The sequence below is a fragment of the Diadema setosum genome, chromosome 4 (genome assembly GCF_964275005.1).
Source record: "Diadema setosum chromosome 4, eeDiaSeto1, whole genome shotgun sequence".
NCBI lineage: Eukaryota > Metazoa > Echinodermata > Echinoidea > Diadematoida > Diadematidae > Diadema > Diadema setosum.
The window spans coordinates 14,579,769-14,592,729 of record NC_092688.1 but is presented as its reverse complement, the minus strand read 5'-3'; positions in this window follow the sequence as shown (position 1 = coordinate 14,592,729).

Sequence of the window (12,961 nt, the reverse complement as noted above, 5' to 3'; positions counted from 1 at the left end):
ATAATAATGATTTATTGCTAGTTAGCATACTAATATACCAAAGAATACCGTACAGTTATGGTGCAGGATCATAAAAGTATCAAAATAAACACAGGATTCATAATAAAGTAATCAGTAGATGGTCACTACCACAATTTGGTCAGTTTTTACTGACATGAACGAAAACAAAACAGATACAAATTGTAAAACTACAAGAATGAATGAATATCCTTATGTGTGAAAAAAGTGACATTTAGACACTTTAGCAGGAGGCAAAGTATGCAGTTGTACATATGGGATTTGGTTGCAAGCTTTAGGTTGCCGAATTATTGTTGAATATTAAACAATGATATATAATATAACATACACATAGTAGGGCTTCATGATTTGAAATATCAGCAAAGCATATCAAGAATTGCATTTTTGTATGTTTTTTCGGCCACAGCACTTTTCAAAATTATACTTTGACTGTGAAACAAATTTACAAGGGGTTTGTACATGTTTGCACATACAAACCATATGTGGAAAATGAGTGAATGTCTTTAATGGACTGTAGGAGAGATTGACATATCAAAATTTTTGTGATATTTACATGTCTGAATTACTGAATGTAAGATGATGATGATGATGGTTATTATCATTGTCAGAAGTATTAACTTTATATCATTATTATCATTATTATTATCATTATCAGTATTATATGTATGGAGAGAGCTGTGCCAAACTGCTTAATACACGTAGTCTAAACACGCTAAACACGTAGTCTAAACTTTTAGCTAAACTCATCATTTTCAGGGTATTGCCTTTGTGTATAGGTCTTTGATCACATGATTATGAATGCAGTGTATCACTATTACCAAATAGCATATTTTCTTTAACATTTTCTTGCACCATAGAAGCCTCACTGTAACAATAGCTTTGCACTAACATCTGTTGCCATGGCGATGGTCATTGCTACTTAAAGTAAAAATGCCACTTTTATAGGAAGTGACTGGTGCACCGAAGCCCAGAAAGAGTCAACTGGGATCTGTTTGTTTGTTTGTTTGTTTGTTAGTGTGTCTGTTTGTTTATTTTTCACGGGACCTGAACCATTTTTAGCAATACACATGTGCACACACAGTCTGTTCCTGTCTTCTGCTAACTGTCTTGATCGTCTTATGCATCTATTTGCATCTGTTTTCCCCCTCTAATTTGATAGGCCACTCTCTGTATTGCCACCTACAACAAACCAGCTACAATAATAACGTCAACAGTAGAGACAAGAAGTGAAGGGGAAAATGATACAGACACTGGCCATAGGGTTTATCGTCATTGATTCCAAATGTTTGGTAAGAAATAGAACAATATTTGGGTGGGGGGTGGGGGGTGGGGGGGGGGACACACACATAATCACAGCACATTCTTTGATCATAGAGCATGGGAGAGCACCTTCTACCCAAGTCTCTTTGGAGAGCGAGCGCTGTGAGGGATCTCTCGCAGCTGTAATTTTTACTTCAGAGATCAGAAATGGCAATTCCATCAAGTTAGGGTGATGTTGTTTCTAGTGTTCTTATTTGTTCAGATAGAGTGATCAGTGTGGTATGCTAACCAAGCAGCTTTGTTTACATTATGGTTTTTCATTAAGCAATTCATTCCATTTTCCGGAGCCCACTTTGTGCAACTTTCTAATAAGTTATTCTGTATCAATGGCAGAAACTACATTCTGTATTTTTAACTTTCAGAAGATCTAATGAATTTCTATTTCATACTTTTTCATCACTGTGGGAAAACATTGTCAATGCTTTAAGAAATAATGATGTATATTGTATCTTCTTCTTTTTTTCTTTTTTTTTATTAGCAAGTTATTTGCAACATCATTTGCTAATAATTTATCATTAAAAAATGTTACAAATGGCTCTTTAAAACCATGTACATGTAAGTTTTGTTAAGTCTGGAGTAAGGACTACAGGTAAACGTCAAAGCTAACACAGCAGTTGTCTTCTTTATCGAATCGTGGATCCCCTTGTTCTTGTAACTGCATTTATTTAAGACATTTGTTTTTTTAAACAAGATTTTTCAGTCACGGTAATCCTATTACACATATACAATAAAATGCACACACACACACCTACACACACACACATACACATTACACATGTATACCCATACACGCACATGCACATCTATTGCATACATGTATGCACCTGCTTCACACAGATGTTCACATACCTACTCTCACTCGTGCACAAATGCTCAGAAAACACAGGTATGCATGCAGCTGAGTGACTTATCATTTGCATTTGTAGGACCAGTGATTGATTGATTTTGATTTTATTTCTGAATTTCTTTTTCATTCATATACTGTAAATGAAATACAAAGTCAATTGATCTAGTGAGTAATCTAGCTATTAATGTGTTCAGTACAGTGCTTGGAATAGGTTTAGTGCCTTCAAGATACATTTGTACCTTACAATTATTGTAGCTGAGCAAGTTGTGAATATTGCAACATATTTTTAAAATGTATTTTTTGACTGGCAGCCCAGCAGCAAACTTTTGCTATTTAATAAAGAATGTATTAAGGTATTGAGTTTTAGAAATAGTAAATTGTAGGGTGTGTGTTGTGCAGCATAATTTCAGTGCAAGCACTAGGTGTAAATTTATGTGACATTTCAAAGCTAGATGTATCAAGTATTTATATGTTGTACAGGTGATTGTCATGGTCCATTTGCCTCATGTGTGGGGGCCTGCATTTGACCTGTGAAAGACTAATGGACATTTTTACTATTTTTTTGTTGTTGTCGTTGTTTCTGTTTTGATGCTGGCAGCCATGCATTTTTGGAATACATGTGGCATTCTTTTGTCATAAAATATTGGATATGATGAAAGCTGTATGAAAAAAGATCCTGAATGCAATTGGATGATTCAAACTAACGAATGAAGAGATACATAATGTCGCTGGGGCGACAAGACCTTGTATATCTGCAATTTTGGTGAAAATGACTTTTTTGGATTAATGGTCAGATAATCAGTTAAGTGATGTCCTGTCCAAATCCTAGATGTCTTACCCCAATCATGAAGCCACCATGGCATGTCAAAGGAATGTCTATCCCGTTGGATATAGTGCTTTGGCTGCCAAGTTTTTTTTGCTTTCCTGAACATTTGACATTTTGTAGATACGAGGTCTTGTCGCTCCAGCGACGATAAACTATATGAAGAGTTATATTGAATGTGTACATGTATAAGGAGAAGCTGAATGAGATTAGTGTACCTGTTTTTTGTATAGAAAGAGATGATAATTCAAGAAGAGCTAAGACAGAGAAAATCATGAAATTTCATCATTACTTGGTGCATCTGAGGCTGTGATGCTGGAAATTAGCTCTGAACATTTTTGCGATGAAACTAGGAACTTCCTGTGAGTACATGTACTAAGAGAATGAATAAACAATGCAACTCTTGAAATGTTGAAGAGTGTATAAAGCAGGGCTGCACACTTACCCATTTTTTCTATTGGTCCGACGTGTCTGTCGTACCAGTAGGTACCGTATCCAGTTTTTACATTTCTTTATTTATTTATTTCTTTTTTTTTTGACTGGTCCATATCTGAACGAGTTACTGGTCCAACAGCGATTTTTACATTCTTTTTTTTTTTTTTTTTTTTTTTTTTTTTTTTTAACTGGTCCATTCCTGAAAGAGTTAGTGGTCCAACAGCGATTTTTACTGGTCCTGGACCGTTGGACCAGTGTCAGAGTGCAGCATTGGTGTAAGTCACATCAAACTGAAAATGCCAAGGCCAAAGCCAGAGTATATGCATGGAAATTACCAGGGGCACAAATCTTTGTCGCTTACCACCAAAATACCTGATAAAGTCCCCGAAAATTGAATTTCAATTTGTTATTATCCATATAAATTTCCTTCAAATTCTTGAAGTTTTCCAGTGATGTATTATTTGACCTACGTTGTACTTTGTATCCAAAATTGTACCTCAGAAATGGTAGCAAAGCCTAGAGATCACATAGATGCACATTTGAGAAAAATGGATCAAAATTAAAAGATTAGAAATGATCAAACTGGATGTATGTATTAGAAAATAGAAGGCATTTAAGCACATTCGAGTGGTCCATTTAAAGCACCAAGGTTCATGTATTAGAAAAACTTTTCACATTCAAAAACATTCCTGCACTAACAGGGAGTAGTCAAAGTATTACATTTTTCACTTTTGAAGGAGTATCCAATTTTTTGTAGTTCACTCAAATTACCATATTTTAACAATTTTTTGGTATAATGTCTGCATGAAGTGCAAAGTGAAGCAGAAACAATTAAATATTAGCCTTTACAAAATCTGCATTAGATAAAATTGTATACATCGTAGGATCCAAAACAACAATGCATTATGTCTTGCCAAGCAGGTTCTATTATTATCTGCTGATGGGGAATTTTGGGCAGTCTATTTTTGTTTATTTGGCCTAAAATAGGATTTGAGGTTCTCCTGACAGAAATACTCACACACAGTCTGACTAAAGCAGGGATTTTTTTTTTTTCATGATGCTTGAACCTCCAAGAATATTATACACATGTAATATCAAGTTTTGTTGTGTCCTGTTGTGTACAGACACTTGCTATCAGCAGTACATGTGTTCATGTTTCTTTCCCTCCAAGTTCTTGCTGACAAATTTCTCATTATTTTGTTATTCTGGTGGTCCAGTGAGAGTTATGTTTTTATCATGCTGTGCCGTCAAAATCAATACCCTAGGCTCATCGATGATTTAAAGGGATGGTACAGTATTGGTGGAGATGAGAATTGGGCTTTTAACTTTTTGCAAGATACCAAGAAGACACTTATGATACAGTACAGAGCATACCATTGTAAGAGGAATTGAAAATTTATTTGATGAAAATCGGGTTCGGAATGACTGAAACATCCAAAAACAAAGTAAAACAAAACGATCGTAATAAAGTGTGGGTCCCACACTTTATTAGAATCGCTCTTTTTTGGATATCTCAGCCATTTCAAAACCAATTTCCATCAAATAAACATTGAATTCCTCGTAGAATTACATGCTCTTTCATATTTCATAAGAGGTTTCTCATTATCTCACAAAAAAATGTTAAAAACCTGAAATTAGGTCTTAACCAAAACTGTACGATCCCTTTAAGAGTTTTTAAAAGTTTTGAATTACAAAGGTACAGCAAATGTGACATTGCTGTACTTCATCTACATAACAATGGTAATGAAAGATGATATCACATAATTGCTACCTCATTATGTTATCAATTCTAATAAATATGATAAATTTGCTATGTATTTACTCATTCCTTTAATCACCAGTTTTCCTCTATCAGTTGTTTTCCTTTTTTTTTTTTTACCTGGATTTTTATCCGTATATTGTTTTATAACATTTCTGCACTTCTTTTACGTACACATGACTTTGTAATGTTGCTCTTAATATTTTCATTGTTTTTTAATGTGTAGGAGCCCAAATACATAATTAATCGGTATGTGAGCGTGTGTTTGCAAGTTTAAATGAAATAATCTCTTACAAGATAATTCATGTACATATTTCCTCTAATTACGAAATGGTGTGTATGTGGGTACTACTGATTCCACATTTACCACGTCGAACAGTCATTATCCTATGTTTGCAATGCATGTAGCTGGCATTTACAGTCAAACAGTTAATATCCTATGCTTTGCACCGCGTGCAGTTTTCAATTTACTTGTAGTGCATTCTGATTACATGTTATATTGTACATGAATGTCACAGCTAACAGTTTTGCTTTTGTTTGTCACTAAAAATATCACGATCTTACACTCCTGTTGAGTCGTGTGGAATATTGTGTTCCGAAGCAGGACTCCCAAGGTTTTTACGAACCTCAAGCTTTTCTTCTGCTTTCTTTGCTCGAAGCTGTGCTCTCTTTGAGGAAAGTCTCTTTGTCACAGTGTATTCCGTTGGACCGTGCTTCATTTGTTAGTTAGCGAGTAACTACAATAACTGAAAAGTGGTTATACAATGTCTTGAGTCATGTTGACTTGTTTACTAGATTACAGACATGGTATACCTTGTAGCAAGAGAGGAACAATGAGTATTTTTGTGCTTTGCAAAAACTTATTTTAGTAAGCAGTCAAAATCATGCTACCGAAGAGCAGTGCAAATCATACAACTAACGCAATATATTTCTTTGACGGCATTCAATTGCATGAATGCCGCTTTCTTAAAAAAATTGTGGTGGAAAAGAGATTATATGGGTCTGTGTATTTATGAGAATATGGAGAAAAGAATCTATTAAACATGATGTGAAACTTAAATCAATAAATGTGTTATCTGAGGTGTGTTTATTGTGATTTCCTGAACCAAAGTTGTTAGTACAGTGAAACCCCGTTATAACGAGGTCCGTGGGACCGGCGATATTACCTCGTTATAACCGGTACCTCGTTATAACCGTACGCATCAAAAACAAAGAAAAACATAAGCACGACGTCATACCCAACAATGAAAGTTAAGAACATCCTTTGCGTTGTTATTACACAATTATGGATCATTATTATCGAGAGAACAAAGGGAAATTATTTGCGAATTAGGCGAAAATGTCGGGGTTGAAATAGATTAATTCTTTATTTTTCTTCCGAAAATCTCTTCGCATAATAGTGCACGTTATGTTCTTGAGAAGTATAGGCCTATATTATATTAAAATCACATTGTATAATATGCGTTGTTTACCGTAACTTGCGAGGTATTTTTACGCTGTTGGTGTCAAGCGGGAATGCGATAATTTCATGAATCATTTCGGCTGTATTCTTATACACAATGTATGATCGTTGCGCCCGAAAGGATTAAAATGCGTTGTTTATTTTCTTCCGAAAATCTCTTCGCGTTTTGGACATCCGTTCTTGAAAAATAAGCGACAGGATTGAATTTAGAAGGTTGCGATCCTTTTTACGCAGATCTGTTCCTCATAGACCATTCTGAAAGAAAGAAAATCTTCATTGTGAAATGCGTTGTTAAAATTGTGATGACGAACAAACCCAGATCCATTCAAATTGTTAAATGCGTTTGTTTCTTTTTCTGAACACCGAATAAGTAGCTTAACTTGCGTTATTCAACTGTTATTTTACGCTACTGTCATCCGGCGAGATCGCGATGATTTCAGAGTAACATTCGTGCGTCGTTTACCGAACTTGCGAGGTTATTTTACGCTGTTGTTGCCCAGCGGGAATGCGATGATTTCATGAATCATTTCGGCTGTAATCTCATACAATGTACTATCGTTTCGCCCGGAAGGATTAAAGATGCGTTTTTTATCATCTGCCGAAAATCCCTTCGCATTGTATACATCCGTTCTTACAAAAATTGCGACAGGATTGCGTTATTCAACTATTTTTACGCTACTGTCACCAGGCGAGATCGCGATTTCATTAATTATTTCGGCTATAATCATACACTCGTATTTGCTAACCAGCAAAAGAACTGGAAGTCGGGACTACAAATGGAAAGGATACAATGTTGAGTTGCAAACGCATTCCGATTTCCATATTTGCCACGAGTGTCGCTACATGAAAAGTTTTTGAGTGCGTTATCTTTTGCGCTGTGGTCTGCAAAATATTACGCACGCGTGTGATCTCGCGTAAAAGAAAATCAAGTGATTATGTTTAATACATGTAATTTAGTAGGAACATCGAATGGTATTAATGTGTTGTTGTTTTTTTTTGCGTGGTTTAGAAGAAAACATGGAAGGAACCGTTCTCTGCAAAACGGGAAAAAGACATGGATAGCGTGAATTCGATTTTCAATGTTTCATTTGTCTCGTGTTTGAAAGGCGGCAAGTCAAGAAATGGTACCTCGTTATATCCGATCAAATTTCTTATGTTTTTCTTTATCATGATGCGCCGAAAATGTCCTCGTTATAACCGGAATCTCGTTATAACCGAACTCGTTATAACCGATTCGTTCTGCCATAGGTTTACACGCAAAGGAAAACGGGACCGACGCGATCACCTCGTTATAAGCGGTTCCTCGTTGTAACCGAACTCGTTATAACGGGGTTTCACTGTAAAGGGGACTGTGTGACTAAGGCTTTAGAGGACAAGTCCACCTTCATAAACATATGGATTGAGTGAATGCAGCAATATTAGTAGAACAGTTCAGTGAGAGTTTGAGGAAAATTTGGACAATCCGTTAACAGTTATGAATTTTTGAAGTTTCTGCTGTGTCACTGCTGGATGAGAAGACTACTACAGCTTGTGATTTCACATGTGTAGAACGATATAAATAAAAATAATATAAAGAAAATTCAACGTATTTTCACTTTTCTGGCATAACAAAAGAACACTTGACTTACCTCTTTCAGTACACATGAGGAATAATATAACCTTTAATATACATCAGTGACAAGTCTAGGAAATGTGCACTTTAAAAAAAAAAAAAATAAAATTTTGTGAAATTCTCTTTATATTTTCCTTATCATTCTACGCAAGTGACATCATACACTGTAGTAGTCTTCTCATCCAGCAGTGACTTAAAATGTACTTTAAAAATTCATAACTTTTGAACAGATTGTCCAAATTTTCCTCAAACTTTCACTGATGTGTGCTACCAATATTGCTGCAGTCACTCAATCCGTGTGTATGAAGGTAGACTTGTCCTTGAGAGTCTGGTATGAGGTCAGTGCCCTTTCCACAGTGTGCTCATTACATGAAAACCTCTCAATAAATGGTTTACTTGGATCATGCTACTTCCTTTTAGTTTGGAGGAAAACTTGGTAAGTTTAAATTGGTAGATGTACCCCTTTCCTACCATGCTCAAGAGTTGCTGGTATGTTACATATTCAGTGAAAAATAGCCAGTCTTGTGTCTCTTCACTTGCCAATAACAAGGATATAAGTGGTTTTTAACATTAAAGGCTCCAGTAAACAATGTTTTCGTTACTTAAAATCTAAAATGCATGATCCTCCCTGCTCCCAGAGCCTCTGATGCTGTAAAACCAGAAACATTCCTGGCACGAAACTTTTGCAAATTGCCACCGGCATTGAATGCATTGTGTAGACAAAATATCTTTGTGCGCATTTCATACTTTCGCAAATTTTGGCTCCTCGAGAAATTCACAAGTTTTCATGCAGTGTGAAAATTTCTGGTTTTACAGTACATAATTATATTGTGTTAATGTGAAGCTGTGGAAAAACTAGGGTTGAAAACACATTCCAAATGCTCATGAAAGCAAAATCTGTCAATGACTGGATTCAGTGTATCCTATTCAATATTTCCCATAGACAGTAGTGTTGGAGTTAACCATTCAGCAACAGTTCATTAGAATGGTGATATTTCTTCGTAGATCTCTTGAGGGAGAGGACAATTATAATCCCATTAAAGCCATCTTGTATGCTGGGAGTATTTTTATCATGCTTTTGAACATAATTATACAGCTCAGCGAAGTTATCTTGAAAGGAATGTAGGTCCTACATATTTTCTTTTTTTCATTCTTATGATAACTTGAAATCACTGTTTTGGCTTCCATCAACCCAAGAAGATATATATGATGTGCAGTGGCCCTCCATTCTCCCATGAGTTATATACAATATTAATCCAAGACGGTCAATGTGCACACACTTATGGTGCATTTACACCAAATCTGGCACGGGTCACAGAACAGGGTTTTTGCTATGGTGCGCCAAAAGGAACTAAAATTAATCTTCTGCTGTTGATTTTGTTGCTCTTGATTTTGACATAAGAATAACATTTTGGGTGATTTTTTAATCGAATTACTTATTCTATTTAAACAGAACCAGAGATGGTTCCTTTTGGCATACCATAGCAAAAACCCGGCCTATTGTCTGTACCGTGCTCGGTATAAACGCACGATTACACCACAAACAACACACACGGACAGGTGTTGGGAGACACATTAACAAGGCAGCCAGTTTGACATTATGAACAACAGTACACAAGTTGGGACAAAGTTTCCTTGTTTTATATTAATTTTTTTTAATACATTCATCATTCAAATACAATTTTCTTCTTCAATTTTTTTTTTTCTCTCTCTGTTAAATCTTGGTACATCATTACATCAAATAATGCCCCCAGCAACCCTTTGGGGCCGAGACACATTTACTACACTCATCCGAAACACTGGACAACCGCCATTCATAACACATGGAGAAAGGGAGGACTTACAAATCCATCAAAAACCCCAACATAATCTGGTCATCGTCTAGAACTAACCTCTCACAAAGTACATGATAAGAGTCGCAGCTTCCTAATTTGAAAAAGAGAAAAAAAAATTCTCTGTCAGCAGTTCGTCTTCAGGGCAAGGGGGGAATGTTTTCATAATTAGAAGAACAATGTGAGGCTATTGCCTCCTCATGTATAGCTGAATCCACATAGAGGAATTCAGCATACATTGTAGCTCCATATGTAAGCAACAACAACAACAAAAAAGTACTCTAAATGAAAAAGCATAATTAAAAAATGTATGCTTAAGTGCTTCTGGTCATAGCATTCTTCTTTTGATACACACTTCAGTACATAGTTGGTGCAGTGACATTTTTGGAATTTCGGCATATTATTCTTCCTTTGTGTCCTATCTTTCCCCTTTTTTTTTATTATTTGTGGCTGCAGCATTTGCTGTGAATGGAAGCACAATCTCCTATCAGTTGAAGGTAAAGAAATATCATCACCTGCAACCATTTTACATATTTTGTGCAAACCATACCAAAGACTCATGCCTGCCTAACACAAGAGGGAGCTCTTCCTTAGGTGTAGGAAGTGGGTGTGGGGTCGTGCAAAAGCCAACTCTCGACCGAAAAGGGCAGACTGTCGTATTTTGAAACTCTACCTTCTACCCCCTCCTCACAACCTGTAAGATATCATGGGATTACATTGCCGCAATAACAACTTTGTGTAGCAAGCTGCAAATGCATTTTGAAATATTACGTTGTGGGCAATACTGTGAAACAAGGAATGTTCGCATGCATTTTAATTTTGCAAATTTCGCAAGAGCCTGTTCAGAGCCAAGATTCGCGAAATTAAAATGCACGCGAAGGCTCTTGTCTACGCTATATGCACTGAATGCCAGATGCACTTCGCAAAAATTTCATGCCGTGAAAAAGGCCGTTGGCTCCAATTCGCAAAAAATTTCACACCGTTAAAATATCATGTTTTATAGTACTTGCTGCCATTGGTCAATGGTATTTGAGCTTAATGAGTATGCAGGTTAACCTCCAGTGGACCATTTTTTCTGATGTAGATATCACCATCGAGCCACATGAATTCTCTTTTATGGCAGATCCTACATTGTATTTCATAGATCAAATATTGCACCATTTTTGGAAGGTCATGACATTGAGGCTATGCACATCATGGGTAGGGCACCAACACTGATGCAATAATGCACTTGGCACAGTGTGCATTGTGCATTAAGCACAATTACAAGTATCTTTTCATAAGAGCGTCACAGCCACAATGCACCTAAAATTGTGCATTATTTGCATAAGCAAACACAGAGAAAAGTCCTGTCATCAACAGCCAATTTCTCCGCAGCCTGCCCTGTTCATTTTTTACACCTCGACATGCCTACAGAATGAGCGGAGATCAATTTCACATTTCTCAGCCAATTCATTTGACGCTACATGTATATACCGGCACATGAATCGATAGTCACCTTGTGGTCTGACTGGCAGTGTGTATAAACCAGTCTGATGTATTTCTCAATATATTATGGCACTTCAAGCACCCAGGCAATATCATTTTACATTCTCCAACTTCTCACATGGTAACAGCAGATTGTATCTTTCGCAATACGCCATTGACTGATTGGACTGACCAGCGGAAGCTGAGCAATTCGAGTGAAACAAAGACTTGATTCGGAATCAGCAGGTTACTATGGTAACGGCATCAGATTATTGAAGGGTTACAGGTTGAATATGCACACATGTTGACAATAGCTACTGACAGAAATGTTAAAAGGGTTTAGTGGAAATGACATTCTACATTTCTTGTCTTACTTTGGCATAAAACTGAATAACACAAGTGAAAATTCATGCGTGAAATCTACTCATCCTTTATTTGTTGAAAATAAGGTACACTCAAATTACCTCGACACAACTCTAACCCCAAATGAGTTCAATCAGAGTTGCTGCATTCCCTGAAGCCTTTTACGGTATTTGGAAAAAGTTAACGGGAGACAAAGGGTAAAATAGCACAATATAATGCTTCACATCAACTACCCATACTTTTTTCCATGGAATCTGCATCTATGATGATTCATGCCTTGTGTGCACCTATTATGTACATGTTGTGCATAATATTATAAATCTTGAAAGTACAGATCTACCTTCTCACCACTGCTGGAGTGACTGCACACACACAACACAGTTCTGCCACATTCATTTCCTATGAATGCAAACCGTAATATCTCACATATTTTCCCCCTAATCAATGCCATTGTACACATTTTGTCAAAATACATACAAACACTGTGCACTTGGTTCCTAATGGAAGAAATTAAGATGGTGATTGATAGCACAAAATATCTTCATTCTTGTCATCTGTATGCGTTTGTGTATGTGTGTGTGTGTTTACACTTGTAGCTGCCAGATGCTAAGCTGACGAAAATGCATGGAAATGAACAGATAATTACTGACAGCATGTTATTAAAGCAAGCACAGAGATTCAAATGTACCCTTTAAAACTGAAGAATGTATAACAGCATTTATATTTCAAAATTCCTAGATGGTTGTATTGCTTTCACATTCCTCCATGTCTTTACACTCGAGTTGTAAACTTACAACGGGCAGAGTCCGACGACGACGTAACGTCGTTCTCCTAGCAAACCCACACTGTGCTGGACTGGCAGAGGTAAGAATAATTTACAGGCCCGCGTAACAGAGAAGAGCACTGGGCGTGGTGGGGCGGGGTCACTTTGTGAGGGCATCCGACCTGCTCTCCTCCCTGCCTAAGAAACACAGTACAGTACACAGGCTAGGCAAGTCTTCACACACCCTACTCTATCCCCTT